Source organism: Tyto alba, unplaced genomic scaffold (genome assembly GCF_018691265.1).
Source record: "Tyto alba isolate M040663 unplaced genomic scaffold, T.alba_DEE_v4.0 Super-Scaffold_8, whole genome shotgun sequence".
Lineage (NCBI taxonomy): Eukaryota > Metazoa > Chordata > Aves > Strigiformes > Tytonidae > Tyto > Tyto alba.
The window spans coordinates 23,190,748-23,208,634 of record NW_024881329.1 but is presented as its reverse complement, the minus strand read 5'-3'; the positions used below and the strand labels follow the sequence as shown (position 1 = coordinate 23,208,634).

Sequence of the window (17,887 nt, the reverse complement as noted above, 5' to 3'; positions counted from 1 at the left end):
AGGTACAGGGGCTTCCTTGTTGTGACTAATCGATTCCCTCCTGCTGCCTTATGGTCTTGTTTTGTGCCAAACCAGGTTGGATGTTTTTAGGTTTGTCAACTTGTTGCGTGCACAGATCTCGGCGCTCGTCTCCGTCCATGGGAAACGGGTCAGGGAGGAGGCTACAGTGCTGGGATTTATTCGGGTTTTTTTTTGTTATTGTCCGTGATTTTCATATAAACGTGTCATTGCTTCTAATTCCTCGCTCTCCGCCCTCGCGAAGACGGAATTATTTAAGATGTATTGAAGAAAGGGGGCTAATGCTAAACTTTGGATCGCGATTAGTTTTGCAACTCTGCCCCTTGGACGCGGAATATTATCCGGTTATTTGCGATAACGGTATCCAGAATATGCCTGAAATCCTTCTGAAGACCAGCACCAGCATTTGGAATTTGGAGGGTGTGAGGAGAGGCGCTTCCAAGCCTCCTCTCTAAAATTAGACCGAAGACCGGCGCGGAGGAGTCTATAAAGAGCCTCGGGGGCTTTTTTTTTTTCACGGAGCCTCAACGCGACCGTTGCACATCGGTTCTGCGAAGCCGCATCCATTTTGTCTCATCCCTAATCAAAGCCTTTTGGCTTCGTGGCGGCAGCAGGTATTCCCAGGTAGGTTGTGCCGGCGCTGGTGGAGCCGTGACCGTGCCGGGGTGGCTTAAAAGGCCCTCGCTGGATGGGGGGTGCTGCTACTCAGCTCCGAATCCATATTTTGGGGCTGAGCCCTGAAATCGTCCAATTTCAGAGTCCTGATGGTGGATTAGAGGCAGCCCTCGCTTACAAGCCCTGCTTGGTTCCTCGAGGTCGGAGGAGCATCTTGCTGAATGATCAAAAGGGTCATGAGAGGGGAGAGAGAAGCGTTAAAAGACCGTTAAGGGGGTGAAGGAAGGCAAAAGCCAGAGAAGTTCTCAGTTTGGGCTGAAGCGGGCCGTGTTTCTGGTCCTGCGCCGCAAAACGGGGAGCGGCAGGGAAGGAGGGAAGGTGTCCTGTTGTGCTCGGAGGTGCTGCAGCATCTGCCCTCAGCTGTGCGTTTCCTCCCGTTTATTGGCTTTTTTCGTCGCAGCAGTTGGTGCTCTCGTAGCGGTTCTTTTCCTGCGTAAATTTTTCATGCCTGGTCTTTTAAAGGCAAACCTCGCTGCTGTTGAATATGCAAACGCGTGGTGCCGGACTGGTGCATGCGCTCTCTCTCGTGTGCTGGTGCCTTTCGGGCGCCTGCGCCAAAACAGCAGCTCGGTACGGCTGCGCGGGGGCCAGACGGTGCTAATAATAAAATAACTTGTGGCCGCCTGCCCTTCGGTTCAATGGAAGAAGTAAAAATGCCTTAAAACACCCAGTTTCGGATCCTGTAGGGTCGGTGGTAGTGGCGCTGCTGGAATTGGGTTTCTGGGGCAGATTCTAATGACCAGAAGCTCAAACTGCCTGAAGCCAAGAAGTGTGTTTTTCCAGAGTATCCTGGATTTAGCCTCGTTTTCACTGAATCTCAGAAAGCGAGGGCAAAAATTCCATTTCTCTGGGATTAGACCTGACCAAAACCCATCTCAGGAAGAGGATGCCGCTGCTTCCTGCCTGATTTCCATCTCCTGGACCTGCAGCTTCAGGTGATGCCCTGTCGGTTCCTGGGAGCAGAGCAGCTGTGCGCTCCGATACGCAAAGACAAAACATTTAGATACTTACCTTTCCTTCCAGTTAATGCTCTGGTTCGGTGTCGCGGGCTAGAAACAGGATCTTTATCACCGCACCTGCCTAAAGATAAATGTTTTCAGGGAACAGAAACTCTTCTGCACTTGGTGTCTTGAAGTGTTGCCTTTCCCCACCAAGTCTTTCTGGGCCTGATACTGCCGTCTCGGATGGCCGGGGCTCCCCTGGGGAGCAGGCGGGCGCATCCCTCCTCATCCCAAGAAGCAAGCTATGGAAACGGGGTTTTGGAGAAAAGAGGCCGGTCCTCTCCCTGCTCTCTTGGTGAATTCAAATGTCGGGATGAAGCTTTTTATCCCACTTCTGCCGAGCCCGAAGACCTTTTGGTCGTGTCCCTACCAGCAGGGAAACAGATGGAAGTGTGTTTCTTCAAGCTCCCAGCAAGGAAGGAGGATGCATCCTCCTGAAATGCCTCTTGGAGACTAAATCTGCCTCTTTTCCCCCAAACTGTTTGCCCTGGTGAGATGCTTCGGGAGGTGTAAATCAGCTCCGGCTCCCTGATTTCCTCTGGTTCATGCATGAAGCTTTCTCATCGACATCCCGGCACGAGGACTTGCAAAGGAAACGTGTGCGATCTCGCTCTGCACCGCCCTGGTATCGCATCCATCCTTCGAGGAGCAGGGGAGACGTGAAGGGAGATGGATAACCTGAAATCCTCTTGCTGACGAGGTTTTTGTTGCTGACAAGTTCTGGGTTTAACAGTTTGCTGCTGCTTTTTTTTTTTTTTTTTGCTTTTTTTTTTTCCTTTTCCCAACTGCCTAACGCAGTTTGTAGGAGAAGAAAGATAATTCACTTTAATGAATTATAAAACTTGTTTCACTGCAGTGGGTCTTCATTTTTCCTTTTGTCTGCAGCAGAGTCACTGTTTGAGTAGAATAAAATTAACTTAGTCCCTGAAAAGACAAAAGAGCTGAAACTCCTCGCTGCTGAGAGGAGCTGAGGGAGGGAGGGGGCAGGACATTATCTTGAAAGCCCCGTATACTTTGCCAATCATAATGTTTTGGGTTTTTTTTTGTAATCTGGAGTTTAAATTTAAACACTTTGCCATTTAAAAATGGTTCTTTTATATACACATATTTTTTTGTTTTCCCAGTCAGTTGCTGAGAGCTATACGTATGTATCCAGAAACAAACTGTGTAAAGTTAATGAAACTCTGCACCATCTTTACAAGCATCTACAGGTGTAGTCTCTCATCTGCACTCTGGCAACTACTTGTGTTTATGAGGGGCTGAGGTACTGAGTGGAAAACCGATTTGTCCTTTATGCTGCGTGACTTTCTACGTAATCATAGGGAGTTTTTAAGATTTAGGCTGTAAAGGATTTATTAAAGTTGGATCGCTGTCTCGATTAGGTGGCTGAGTGAAGCCACACCAAGGCTTGGACTGGGGAGTATCTGGAAATCCGGGCATCAGCTGAGCTCCCCCAGTTTGCTCCCAGTTTAAAACCGCCCTTTAGCTGGTGGTTTGTAGCGATTGCCCGGAGCAGGCAGTGGCTGTGCGGGGTGTAGCCCGTGCAGGTGGACACGGCGCTCCTGTATCTGGAACGAAGCTATCGGCCCCTCAGACACGTCTGTTAATGCCAGGCGCAGTCTGGCTTGCCTTTGTCACCAGCCAAGAGATGATACTCTTTGGGTTTTTTGGTTTTAAAAGGGAATTTTGAGTGAAAGGAAATCAATCAAACAGATGCAGACTTCCAGAGAGTTTCAAAATGGTTGCTTGGTAATAGTCCTTGTTGTTGAATAAGTCCAAACCTAATGCATTTTCCCCTTCTGTGAATCACTCCTTAACTTGGTTCCTATTAAAGTCCCTGATTCTAATTTAATCTTGGAGACCTGACAGTTTTGAATACCTACTAGTGCAGCGCGAGTCCGATTTGGCATTTCAATAGCTTATTGTTTAGTCCCTGCAACAATTTCAACAAACCAGCGGCCGCGCGGAGGAGAGCGGCACTTCGGAGTCTCCGGCCACGGACAGCACTCTTGATTCGGAGGCACCGGTTTAACGTACCGCTGCGGTTCCAGTAGCCCTGGAACAACACGCACGTGTCCGCTGGTACCAGGGAGAGATGCTAATAGACTTGTTTTTAGAGGAATGGCTTCGACGGCAGCTCGGATCCTGACTTTCTTTAGCAATACCGCTTTAAAATAACCTCCCTTCTGGGCTCAGCTGTATTTAGTCAGGGTGTTTTGCTGAGATTGGGATAAACCGAAGGAATGACGGGTCGGGAAGCTTGCTGCAAGCCACCAAGGATGTCTTAATAAATTGCTGGGCGCCATATGGCAGTTTCGGGTGTTTCTCTTGGTGTGCCGGTGAGCCCATTTTCTCAATGGCTTGCCGGTGGAGTTTGGTTGGACCACCAGCAGCCCATGGACTCATTGCTTTGTCTTCCCCATATGGACTTTCTTGTCGTTTTGCTCTCACGCTGGCATTTTTATGTTAATTGGACTTGCTCTACTCTCATTTAGTCTACTGCTCTGAAATACGCGGACCCGAAGTGCCGCTCAGTAGTTTTACGTTTCAGTGCTGCAAACAACTGGACTGGGAAGCCGGCAGCTGCTGGACATGGTTAGCTTCCCACGCTTTGTGGTGAGGATGGAAATAGGACTGCCGTCCCTTCGCTTTCCGGTGGGATAGCACCGTGATGAAAATATCGCATCGCAGCTGGTCGGTGGTGTCGTGGATGGTGACCGGTCAGTTAAAATTGCCATTAAAAGTGAGTGAGGGGAGCTAACCTTAGCACTGTAGTGCAAAATTCAAAGGAGATCAGTCAAAGGACATTTCTGAGCCTTGGTTATGTTGCCTTTTAGAGAGAAGCGATCATTTCAGAGGGACTAACCCCAGACCTGGACTGAATTTAGGTGGTGGGGTTATGCTGGTTGGGACTAGCCCATAGAAAATGAAATAACTGTCAATTATGCTGAGGCGGTCCAGGCAGTCCTTTCCTGGTGAATGTTGTCCTGCTTCCTGTGTTTGCTGGTAAAACCTTGTTAACCAGTTCCTTTGCCTTGAGACTAGCAGGCTTGGAAGTTGTATTGAATGGCAAATTTAAAAAAAAAAAAAAAATTCATTCCTTCCCTCATGTAATTGTCTTTCAATTTTACCAAAATGTTTTTCAAAGTACTTGTTGTTAGTCTGAAGTTGTGATGGTGACAATCATCTGCTTGCTATTAGCTAATGAGAAGGAAGGAGAGGAAGTCCAAAAAAATATGAAGAGGAGGGGATTTGATGCAGGAACCCTCTGTTTTGGAGAAGAGGCGACTCGGAGGACAGATGTGTAACTGAAGGACAGCGCAGGTGGGGAATAAGCAGTGAGGGAAGAGATGAGTCCTGGCGAAGCCCACCCTCTGCCCGTCGCTTGCTTTGCTGTGGAAAGCTCCCACGTGCGTCCTGCCACGCTGGAGACTCGCCGGTGCTCCCCACCACAATGGAGAGCAGTGACAGTCCACGGGATTGTTTGGTGTTTTGCTTTGTTTTGGTTTGTTCTGGTGTTTTTTTTTTTTTCTTTTTTTTTTTTCTTTTTTTTTGTTGTTGTTGTTTGTTTGTTTTTTTTTCCCAGAAAAGCGATTAGGAGAAATTTATTCCTCTTAGATGTGTTGATTTGAAATACCAGCAGCATGGATGCAAGTCTGTTCCCTGACTGGAGTTCTAGTCCTTTGGTTCCTTGTGAAGTCTCACCTGGAGATTCACTGCGGGATTTAGACAGTGCTGAGGAGCAGTGCTGCCACCGTCCCCATCCTGTAGTGCTACAGGGATGTTATTGCTATTATATTTACATCACAAACAACTGTCTTGTTGGATGTTTAGTTCTGGTTGAATTTAAAATTCAGTAGAAGTATTGTAATTAAATCTTTTTCCCCCTCTCCAATGACTGTTGTGACATTTACCACTCTTTGGATCTTGGCATAACTTCATATAATGGGTTTGTATAGGAAATTACCCTTCCTGCCATCTTCCCACTGGGTGTTGGGAGTCTTCTGGGCTCAACATCGTTACCAGCCTGTACCTTCAAACCCACCCTCTGCTCTTCATCTCTGACACCCTTCTGTGCAGTTTGATGCGATGGGTTCATCACTTGTTCCCTGGTGTTGGAGGCATTTGGGGTTGTGGCACCGTCATCGTTTCCTGGGCCGGTGTGAGGTGGTCAGGTCATGGGCTAAATCTCACCCTGCCCGTTACTTGGGTACCACGCTACGTTAGTCCTTCAACAAGTGACTTTACAATTCAAACTTTCCAAATATTTCGTCCCAATAAATTAACTCCAGGTAATCGCATCCTACTTTTCTGGTCAGCTGCCTCTTTCTTACTTTCCTGATTAGTTACCTGGGAAAGCTTGAAGGTTTGCCGCCCTAGAGACCCTTGCCACCCATCCTTTGTGTATTATATATAGGAATCGCTGTAAAAGCGTAAATGAAGAGAAGATGGGGACTTCTGGGCTAATCACCCAGCAGAGCCGACAGGAATGGGGAGAGATTTCTCAGCGATGGATCACCTGCAGATAATGAATTGGGTTCGGGAAACAGAGCCGCATAAAAGCAGCTATTGTTAGCACTTTTGCAGACTTCGTCAAAGGCCTTTTCATACTGGAAATAGAAGCACCCAGAGGATGGGTCCTTATGAAAGGACCCAAAAATTCAATTAAATGAACAGTCCAGTGATGTTTTACCAATACCTTTCCCCATTCTGGCCATAAAGATCTTTCAGAAGCCTTGCAACAGCAGGATAAAGGACAGGGCAGGAGGAGAGATGTAAGGTATCTTCAACCACCCCTAATTTGCTAGAAACTGTTTAATCTCTGCTGAATCTCCACGTGCCTTAAAACAAGGATGAAAGGTCTGGAGGAAGATGAGGAGTATGGAAAAAGCGCGAAACGGTCCTAAAAAAACCCAGAGAATGGAAACGGCTGAGGACAGAGAAAAATGCTAAAGAAACTTTTTGCCACGGTGGGCTGACGTGAATGAGGAGGTGAGATAAAGAAGTGTAGGATGGAGATTTCCCTAGAGGGTTCCATTTGAGGTGGTGCAGTCTCCTCCTTGATAGCAGCTGATGTTTCTCCATGACATGGTGAAGAAATTACAAGCTCTTAAGGCTGGGCAGGGTCTCCCTGTGGTGCCCGGGGAGGGGAGCACCAGTGAGTACCAGTGTATGGGCTGGGCCTGCGCTGAGCATCACGTGTGGGCCTCATGCTGGGGAGCTGAATTTGGGCTGCGGAGATCCGCAGCCGAGGGTGTGCTGCTCAGGCATGAATGCTGAGAGACGCTCAGCAAAAACATCTCCAGTTCGGGGTTTTTAAATGAAGAGAGGGGCCGTACCCACCAGCGACGACTGCCAACCGCAGCACATCAGAGGCTTCGTGCCGTATGGAAGAGAGGTTTCCTAATATAACACCGTCTTTTTCCCCCAGAGACCCTAAAATATATAATTTCTTCAAGCAGGACCTCAGGATTTCTGAAGACTTCTCAGCCGTCATGCGCTTGGGCGTTCTTTTAAAAGATACCAGTTTCTTATCCCATTCTTCTCTTTTTTTCATTCCCTGACCTGCCGCTCAATCTGCACATTTTTGGTGGACGCAGCCTGGAAATAAATCTTTTTGGGGCCCAAACCCCCACCTCATTAGTTTAGAAATCTATGGTAACTACCGTGTAATTAAAGCCTAATTAGTTATTTCCCCCTTTGTAAACGAAATTGTTCCATTTTATCTAATAAAGGCAAACTCGGGTAGTACCAGTGCTTGGAGTGGCACTGAAACTCTGCTTAATTACCAGATTCTCTGCAGCCCATAGGTTGACTAAATACATGATAGTTACTGGGTGTTATAGATTACATGGTTATTTGTGCACTGTGTAATAGCTTTATTTTTAGAAGATGATTTGATAACGCTTTCAGCGTGTAAAACCAGTGAAACCTGTGTGCGCTATCTTGAAAAAGATGTAATTTGTAAGTCGGTCGCTTCTGCTTGCTCCACAAATATATTAAGTGTAGTACTAATACTAATTACATGCAGGGAGTCTCTCCAAATTGACGCTAGCGTTCTTGTTAACCTTTGATTAGCACCATTTTGTGATTTGCAACCCAAAATGGAAGGTTCCCATTTCATCAGTTATTTCAACCACCCGGTCACACCAACTGTTTTCCTTTGAACTGTTGAGGCGCCGATTCCCGTTGGGTGTTTGGCAGAGCCAGGTTTATGCTGGGTGTCGGGGTAATCTGTGCGTTCACCGGGTTTGGAAAATACTTGAACTGATGCGTTAACGGCGGGGATTTAGGCCAGACTGCTCCCAATAAAAGGAGGTGGGTGAGCCCTAGGTCTTTCCCTTTGAATAGGAACTTTAAGCAGTGAAATACAGGGGAGATAACTTGTGAAAAGGATATGATCATTTGAAAAAAAAAAAAATCTGTTCTAAGCCTTTAAACCTGGTTCTGGACCTGTATTGGTAGACACTGGGGTAGTGTAGGCAGTGGTAGCCCAGCTTTGCTTTGCTTTCACGTCAGGCTCTTTGACTCTCAGGTTCTCCATTCTGGTTTGCAAAGACGGGGAATACTGGTTTTATTTCCGCTTTCAGCATAAAGAAACCAAATTTAGTAATTCTGGTTTTATAAAAGGCTGATGGGCTCAGCGAGCTGGACTAAGACGAACCCGAATCATTCCTGACCTCGTTGCTTTTGGAGGAGCTGCTTGGTGTGATGGCCACTCAAAATGGCCATTAATTCCTTAACGAGGCCTCAAACTTGTCACCGTCATCCTCACTGCTGGGCCCTCCCGCTTTTTATCTTTACACCTCCAGCCTTCAGGGCATCCTTTTCCTCGCCGCAGGGCGAGGAGCCGTGGGAATCGGTCATCTCTGAAATTGGGGTAAAACACCCCAGGCTGAGGTTGGGTAGAGCCGCTCCCCGCTGGGGTCCGGTCTCGGGTGCCCCCACCACCAGCCAAAATCCTGCCGGATCCTTCCTCTCCACCAAAGGAGGGGAGATGAGATGCCAAACCCCACGACCGGCGTCTTCTTCCCACTCGTCGGGGTGGTTGAAATCAGGCGGTCAGGGCTCCGTCCCAAGGGTGCGGAGATGTCCTCCTCCAGCGAGCGGGGATGCGGTCGCCCGTGCCGGCATCCCTCGGCGTCTTCGCGGGGACCAGCCCTGGAGAGGATGCTCTGACACCTTCCCCTGCCTTGGGGTGCGGGGTTTTTTTTTTGGGGGGGGGGGGGGAAGGAGGGGGGTGGGGGGAGCAAAGCCCCACGGCTCAGCGAGAGACCTGAGCGTCGTTTTTTTCGGGAGCGAAACAGTTAAAATACCATCAGAGGAAAGGAGCTCTCATGAATGAAGACAAAGTTTGGCGGGGGGCCAGGGGCTGCTGGCGGTCGGGGGGAGGGAGGGGGCGGCAGCCAACTGACTCTTATACCACAACCCACTTAAAAAAAAAAAAAAAAAAAAAAAAATTTAAGAGATAATTCCATGTCCTGAGGTTACAAACCGGCTGCAACTGGTTTTTTTTTTCTCTCTCTTTTTTTTTTTTTTTTTTTTCTCTTTTTCCCTGCCCCGCGAGGCATCATGGGTAAAAGTAAGCATCCCCCTTTTCTTTTGTTTAATATAACAGTACAGCGCATGATTGGCAGGGAAGTGCCCGTTTTGAGACAGGGTTTCTGCAGGTCCCTGGAGGGGGATGGCACGCGGGGCCGCCCATGCTCTTCCGAGAGGGCTCCTCGTAAAAAAAGCTTGGCTCTTCCTCGCCCTCCTCTCCCCCCTTCCCGCTCCGCCGTCCCCGCTCCCCGGCTCTCCTGTCCCCCCTTCTTTTCTCCCTAATTTTCTTGACAACTAAAGGAGGCAGCAGGAATATTGTACCTGTAAGTATTCTTTAGACTGTCCTTTTTTTATTTTTATTTTTTTAACAGACAAAAGGCTCTTTATGGATTATCAGATCTGCTTTTTCTCTTTTTTTTTTTTTTTTTTTTTTTTTAAAAAACATGAGTTTGGCAGCTAAATGTAATGTCTTTACAGAATATTTTAAGGCGAAAACTAGCACTGTTGCTTGTATTTGCTGGTGGAGCGGTTCCCTTCCCCCTTCCCCCCCACCCCCCTCCAAAAAAAACCCCACCTCTCTCCAGGCTCTTACCATCGCTATTCTGCTGGAATTACTAAATCCAACCCTCCCCGCTCTACCGCTGCAAGAGAAGGCTGATTTGGGGTATTTAAAAAAAAAAAAAAAAAAAATGTTTTTTGCTTTTGTCTGTAGCGCTGACGGTTTGATGTAACAGCATCCCCCACCCGTTTTTTATTTTATATATATTTTTTTTTTTTTTTTCCCCCCCTCTTTTCACGCCGGCCCTGGCCCCGCTGTGCGGGGAGGCCGCCAGCTGACGGGCGCGCGTGGCTCGCCGCCAGCGCGCAGGAGCGTGCGGCGCGCACAAAGGCAGGGCCCGCAGTCGAGGAAATCGCGGCGCATTATATAAGGAAGCCTGCGTCATCCCCGGCTTGCTCAGCCTGACGGATGGGGAGGAGAGGTGGAGGAGGATGGAGGCGAACGCTCCCCTTGCCCCCTTCTCCTTTATTAGTAGTAGTATTATTTTATTTTTTTGTTTTAACTGACTGTTCGTCGAGGGTGGGGAGCGTTTTCCAACTGGCAGGGTTGGCTTTCCCCAAAACATGCGATTGCAGCCAAATTCCCCATGAAGCAGGAGGAGTGTTTTTATATTTTATATTTTTTCTCTACCATTAAGGGACAAAAAGCAGCTTTTTTTTTTTTTGCTTTTTTTTTTTTTTTTTTCTTCTTTTCCCCCCTCCCCATCTTCCACAACCTGAAAATGATTTTATGGGGTAAGGTGTAAAGTCCGTTGCTCTGGATGCACCGGCCGTGATCACCTCCTCCTAATAAATTAACTTTGCTAAAAAATCCAAACTTCGGAGGGGAAGATAGGAGAGGGAAAGAAGCACTTTTTCTGCCCACTGCCTGCTCCCCACTCTTAGGTTCGTACTGTACAAAACTCAACCTGGGGCTGCAAAACCCGGGGCTGCTCCGAGCCCGACAGCGGCGGTTCGGGGTCTGGGGGGGCCGGGGTTGTGTTTCACGAGCTGTGCAGTGTGTGTGTGTGTGTCCCCCTCCCCGCTGCAGCCACGGGCATTTTGTCCAGCGAGACGGAGTCGATTTGGAAGTTGCAATGTGTCCGTACCGACCACGGGGCTTTTAAAATCACAGATAAATATTTTGTACGTTCAATTTATTAATTTGCTTTCTCGACGGGGCTCCCGTTTGGCGGGGAAAGGTGAACGAAGTGGCGGGGGGGTGGGGGGACACACGCCGGTGTCTCCCATCGCTCGGAGCTGGGGATGGGAAGGGGAAACAGCAGAACTGTTTAACGAGTTTGCGCCGAAACCACTGTAAGAATTTACGGTCTACTGCAACCGAGAGACAGCTCCACGATCCTGTCGAAAACTAGCCTCACGGTTTGTCTTCTAAAATATTTTCTTTGTCTTATTTTTTTAATTCCTCCTCATGCATCTGAATGGCAGGGAGAAGCCTTGCTTAACCCCCCAATTTATGAATGACTCTCCTCTTACGCTCGGTGAATTTTTTTAAAGACTCTGTCAGCTATTTTCTCTTTGTTAAGGCTGTATTTAGGACTGTGTGTTTCTTTAAAGCCTCGTGCACGTTCTGCTCTTGATAAAATCTCCGCGATAGGCCCTACATATTTTCTGTCTTACCTGCATAAAAATTCCTCCACAGGGCTGTAGCGTAGTATTTCTCTTTGCGGCTCACACAATAATCCGAGCCCAGTGTAGTATTTCTTGACAACTTACAATCCGTAGCATCAGGATTCAAAGAGCAGCACGTTTTTATTCGATAGTGGGTTGGGTTTTGTTTTTTTTTTTTTTTCCCCTTTGCATCAGTGTTCTTGCAGATCTCTCTTCAGACTGCCGAGCCGTTAAGTCATAATTACCTTTTTAGGTTATTATCCTTTTTATAGTATTGTATGGAAATGCTCGTCTTGGGAGCCAGCCATTTTGTGTGTGCTGTGTTGAAATGCATTTTACGACGTAGATGTTGGTTTGTATTCAGCCTAGATGGAAGCGAAGACGTCGGAGCGGTGCATGTGCCGGGCTCTCGGCAGCCCCTAGACACACGATTTCGTCCCACGGCGCCGGCAGGCTCCGGCCGAGGAGCCAAACCGTGTGAACCCAGCGGTTTGCCTCCGGGCTCGGAGCTTTTTTTTAAACATGTGAGGGGAATCGTGCGATCCAAGGGGGGCAAAAGTGGCTTTTGAACGGCGGGAGCGGAGCACGTTCAGGTAAGTTGGACCTCGCCTCCTCGGCGCATGTAAAGGCCATTTCTGCTCCCTGAGCCCGGCGGAACAGGGCTTTAAACAGCTTTTATTCCACCAACACAGCAGTTTTTACTATATAAATCGCGGCACGGTGCGGTTCCTGTTGTTTGGAGGGACCAAGGCGGTGGCAGAGCTGCTTGGAGCACCCTCGCTCTAACCAGGCCGCAGCGCACGGGGACGTTACGGATAAGGTGGGGACGTTGGGGTTTGGGTGCTGGACGCCGGCGCAGGCGCCCGAGCTGCTCGTCCGCGCTGGCCTGTGTGTTACAGATGCATTCGTTCCGGCAATCCAACCCGTTTGCTTTTTTGAGCAGGGCCAAACGTTGCCGAATTGCGCGCGAAGGTGCCTGCTTCCTCTCGGGTTTTATTTTGCCGGGGCGGGGGGAGGATGGGGGAGGATACCCACATCGCTTCCGAATCTCCTGTCCCAGTGGGGCTTATTTCCTGCTGGGGCAGAGCCTGGTGTGAAGTCTAGGCTGAAGCTGGAAGCAGCACTGAGCCGTTGATTTAGGCTGGGTCTGGCACTCAGGAGGTGGAAAGGCGGCTCTGCGACCATCAGCTTCCCTGGATGCTCAGGATCTGCTTGGAAGAATAAAAAATACTTGGTTGGGATTTACCGGTGACTGGAGTTACCGGTTGGGTGTTGGTGGCTGAAGGATGGCATCCTTCTAGTTGACGACGGCGACTGAAAACTGTTGTTGCCCGCATGGGATGTGGGAGGTGCTCTGCCCTTCTGGACCGTGCCACATAGTCCATGCCAGTGTTGGAGGTATTTCTGTACGTCTCTCCTTCCCTATCAGGCTGGGAGAAAACACGTCCTTCTCGTCTGTCAGAGCGTCGTCCGTGCACACGGATGGACTTATGCTGCACTTGGGAAGAGTAGAAATTGTCTTTCTAGCAAATAGCCCTTCTCAAAGGGTTTAGGATGCTCCTGGTCTCCTGAAGCTGCTGCAGGTGCCCGTCTACCTGCGTTTGGTTCTCGCTTCTCGGTGGATGGTGCTGGCACTCGTCCTTCACCGCTGCTCCCCGCCCAAACTCGGCCGATAACCTTTGCAAAGGACTGTATGATCCCGTTCCTCATTTGAGCGCGACTGGCTTTCTTCTACTACAGCCCCTCTCCTTTCCCCGTGGAGCTCTGGTTTAGCGACCTGCTTGTCACGGGGAGGATTTTCTCTCCCATAAATGCGTGTGGAGGAGATACACACGTGCACGCTACCGCTCCCGCAAAATCTTTGGCACCTTCAGTGCCCGACCATCGCGCGGTCGTGCTGTAACTCGGAGCGGAGTCAGTACTATGCCGTCGTGAACAGCCTGGCTTTCCGTCCGGGTAATGTCTGGAGACGAACTACCCCGAGCGACTTCCTCGCCACCAGCCTCATCCTCATGGCAAGCCCTGAGATCCCAGCAGGCTTTATCGAGCTGCTGTGAGCTGGGGAGCGCTGCGAGCGCCCTGAACCAGGAAAGGGCTGAAAGATTTGCTTTTGGTGCTTCAACCTCCAAGAAGGACCTGCCGGGCCGGCGCTGCCTCCTCCGCTGCTCCGGGCTGGCTGATCACAGCCGGTGTTGCCCCAAAGCTGTGTCGCATTAAGCAGCAGGTACAGGCAGGGTTCTAAAGTTGATCCGCCTTACCTGGACAGCAGAGAAACAAGAACAGAAATAAACGTGTGATCTGCACACGGAGCACGTCCCTTTGCTCTGTGCACCGGCACCCGGAGGCGCTGCACGGCCCGTGGTGCACAGCGTGTCCTCGCCCTTCTCCTCCGCGGAAGACGAGCGGCTTTGCAAGGAGCAGAGCAGGCGCCAGGTCTGGTTTGTCCTTTTATTTTCCTTTCGTGCTGCCTCAGAGGCAGGAGCCCAGGTAGCTGCTTCGGCTCTTCCGCGGCTGTCAGCTGCCTCTGTACAGCGGCTCCGCTCGTAGTAACTCCTTGTGCTGCTGGGGCAGAGATGAGTAAGGAAACTGGTTGTTACTGGGCGGGGTGGGACTGGGGAGACCTTGTGTCACTGGAACCACGTGGCCGCAGGAAGATTTTTCCTTTTAAGAAATGTCAGAGGAGATTTGTTGTAGAGTCCGTCTTGCCTCGGATGCTTGTGACAGCGGCCAGTATAAACAGCTTCGCAGGAAGGCAGGAGTGGGGTTGCCAGGAGGATTTTGGAGCACACTGCAAAAAGTTTTAGCCCCGGCTAGTTCAGAGCGGAGGTGGATCAGAGGTCCCTCGTGGCAGATCGGAGATCCCCGGGGCAGAGAGTCCAGAGTGGAGGAAAAGAGGAGACTTTACTCTTGCCCAGCGTTGGAGCCTGTCCCGTCTCGGCTGATCCACGCTTGGTGTGGTTGTTGCTGCCCGGAGCGCGGGCGGCCGGGAAACTCCAGCCGGGGAGCTGGAGGGAGCCTCCGGCAGCGCTGGGGTGACTTCTGGATGTCGTGGCCTTGACCTCGGGCACCTCGCTCGGGCTCCTGTGAGAAAGGAGAAGCGTAGGTTGCACCTCCTGGTCTGGATTGCATCCAGAGGTAGAAATTTGGGAGGATTTCTGTCCGTTTTTTCTGCACTTGCAGCCTCCCTCTTGGCTCCAGGGGAGTCTTGCTGAGTGTCTGCTGGTTTCTTCTGTAAGATTTTTTTCCTTCTGGGTACTGCTGGTTCTTGGTCGAGCAGGTAGGATGGCGCGTTGTCTTGTGTTGCCTTTCAGCTGTGCTGTGTGTCAGCCTGTTAGTTGCAGCCCCTCAATTAGTTCTGGAGGGTCTGAGGCCGGGAATAGTGGCTGGATGATGTGGTTGGTCGCATAGGAGTTGGGGAAGGCAAAAGTGTGGGTTTAACACAATGGAGGAGCCCTAAAAGAAAGACAGGGAAGAGGTTGTAACCTCCTGGGGCTTCCCTGAATAAACTCGAGCTGAAATTAGCTTCTGCTGATGCTGCCAAATTTCGATTGCTTGGTCCCACCTTCATCAGGTAAATCTCAGAAGGTGGTTATCTGTACGGGCTGCACGTTAAGAACTGGCCGTATCTAGTCCCTAGATATACTTGCTTCTCCGGTATAATGTGCATTTTTTTGGCCCAACTACTCACTTGTTCGAGCTTTTAAAATAGTTGGTTTGTTTTGGGTTGTTTTGTTTTTTGTTTTTTGGGTTTTTTTTCCTTGTGGGTGCTGTATCAAATATAAATGGAAAATTGGGCTGCTGCTTTGTTTGTCTGGGAACAGCAAACCTGTCTTTCGAGCACCGGAGGAGTAAAAACCGCCTAAAGCTAAAAGAACGTTTAGAGGTAGCGCACGATGCTGAAGCTCATGCCTGCCTTGCCCCTGACTGTGCTGAAGGCAGCGTCGGCACAGACGGGCACCGGGCTGCGATGCTCTTGCATTTCCACGCAGAACAAAAAAGGAAGGTGAGCCCGGAAACCAGTGACGCTAGAAATGCGTGGTCCAAACTGGAGGGGCTGCGGAGAGGAGAGCTCTCGCGCTTCGAAACCGGGCTGGGGCACGGGGACTGGTTGGCGCTGGGGTGGAAAAAGAGGTTTGGAGCTCACCTGGGTGGTGGCGATGTTCGACAGCTGCTGGAGCGCCAGATTCGGGGACCCAAAGACTTTGGGAAGAACAGCTGTGCACCGAGCAACTGCGGCTTGTCCGTTATTTCGGGGAATTACCGTCGGGAGAAAGCAAGGGCGACGCTCCCATCACAGCTAGGTGCTACGTGTTGTCCGGCTCGGCTGCAGAAGTTTTGCTGGGAGTTCCTAGAAGGCGTTTTTCCTCCAACATCAGCTGGTCCGGTCTTGCTGATGATGCTCTTTCTTCTCTCGGACAACCCCACGTCCCCGCTCCTCCTCTGGCCTCCTCCTCCCTGGGAGCCTCTTCAATGTTGGCTCTAAACTGACACCAGCGGTTTTTTTTTTTTTTTTTAGGTAGTCAGGAAAGCTTTCTCACCTACAGAGCTGCAACTGGAGATAATTACAGTCTGTATCAAGTCAGAAACAAAACATGTTTTATAGCTCTCTTGTTTTCCCCTGAGGGATTTTGCCACCATTTGAGAATTCTGTTTCAAATTTTTTTTTTTTTTTTTTTTAAATAAAGTTCCTCAGGGAAGTGAGGAGGAGAGCCTGCTTCCTGGGATGAGCCAGATCTCCAGGAGCGTTTTGCCGGAGGGAGGCGAGCCTGGACGATCTGGTTGGCGATGCGGCGGTGGTGAAGCTGTGCCGTCGTGCTCGTTGCCTCCCGTCCTTCACGTGTGACTCGAGCACACCCGTATTGTCTGGTGCAGCTGAGCGGCGTCGCTCAGTGTGCATCCATTTAACACAGGCCTACTACTGACTGATTAACAAGGCTAGTTTCTTCTGAAAAGTGGCTAAAATTCAGGGGAGCGGGAAAAATCTGCTCTTGCTTGGTTTATAATCCCAGGTTGCTGATAAAGAAGAGGTGCTCCACAGCCAGTCCTTGTTCACGAGTCAAACTGGAGGGGTTTAATCTCTGCTTTTCGATTGGGTTACTGTGACACGGAGCAGACTGATACCGAAGTTCCTGACTCTGACCTTCAGACTCACTGAATAGCTCATGGTTTGAAAGAATTCCTGCTCTTTTCTGCTGATTTTTGGAGGAAGTCGTGTGCTCTCCCCTGGCTCGCTGAGTTTTGCAGTTGAGGTGCTCTGGAAATTCCCAGGGCTCCCAGTAAAGCTGCAGTTTTTCCTCTCCCCTTCCCCCTCCTTGCAGCTGAGTGTTAACGCTGAAGGGCCCCATTCAATAAAGAATCTGAAGCCTAATTTAATTTTTATTGAATCTGGCTGAAAGCGTGTGCTCCTTACCAAGCCTGGAAAGCCTCCTCTTGAAAGGATTAAATAGTTGTGGTCCCTGTTTCTGATAACAGTGCTTTTGATTTGTTTCTAGTACCGAAGCCACTTACATGTAAGGGGGGGGGAGGGCATTTTGAAACCCTTCAGATACCATCTACTTGCATCTCTGCAAGCAAGGGGTTTCATTCATGGTCTGCTCAGTCCTTCCCTCCTGCAGCAAGTGGATGTGCTAAACGATGCTGCCGAAATCCCGCTGACTGGTGGCCATCGAGTCCTGGAGGCTGGTGTGTTGTTTCCTCAGTGGTCGTTGGCCAAGTCCTTGATTTCCTACCCGGCGCGTTCCTCTTCTGCGTCCCGAGATGGCGTTTCCTTAACTTTCCAAAAGACAAGCTGTTCATCCTCCAGCTCTGTGCTGGCGGGTGATGGCAAAGCTGGAAAATCACGGGGATGCTGTGATGCTCGGGGACACGGTACCGCTCTCGCGATGGGGCAAGATGGGTCCTTGTGGGTGAGGGACACCCAAAAAACATTTTGGTGATGGGACGGGTAGGTCTCTGGGCTTCCTGCGGGGAAGGGGAGACAGAAGGAGACCTTCTGTCTTGCAGAGAGAGCGGGCAAAAGCTTTCTTCTCCTCTCATACGGCTGCTGTTTCTTTGTGGTCTCGGTGGTGGTGGGCCCTGGCTGCTGCCGACTCCGTCGCTGGCTTTGGTTCGTGCTCTGGCCGGAGCGTGGCGATAACCCTCCTCGTCGCCTGCGTGCCTGCAGACGGGGCTTTACAGCTTCCTTCTGCTGGCGGGTGTGCAGAGCCAGCCCAGCTCCAGCCCAGCGGTTACTAGCAGGGAATTTCTTCTGCCGTGGGTCTTTAAAGGAAACACACAACCCCGCTCACGTTTCACGGCGGTGCTTTAGCTTGCTTAAAACTGCCTGCAAAGGGGTATGGCTCCATCTGAAACCTCATCCGAGCCCAGCAAGTCTCCCTTTGGGTACGTTGCTTTTTTTTTTTGTTGTCCGCGTCAGGTTTGCTGGATGTGGCACCTTGAGGTGCAGATGTCACCTTTCACATTTTTTAAACCAAGAAAATTTT

At 50.0% G+C, this 17,887-nt stretch overlaps 1 protein-coding gene across 5 annotated transcripts in view; it reads left to right on the top strand.

The window, feature by feature from the left end:
• Positions 1 to 17,887, top strand: part of GATAD2B (GATA zinc finger domain containing 2B) — a 40,125-nt gene that overhangs the window by 5,327 nt on the left and 16,911 nt on the right. Inside the window, exon 1 of one of the 5 annotated variants that reach the window (XM_032988309.2) lies at positions 9,343 to 9,559. The exons of 2 other annotated variants lie outside the window; for them this stretch is intronic. The gene's annotated coding sequence lies outside the window, so the exon portion shown is untranslated. Of the gene's footprint in view, positions 1 to 9,342; positions 9,560 to 10,566; positions 10,680 to 13,608; positions 13,839 to 17,887 lie in introns of those variants that run through there. 2 more of the 5 variants (XM_032988311.2, XM_032988310.2) reach the window with 2 other exon arrangements.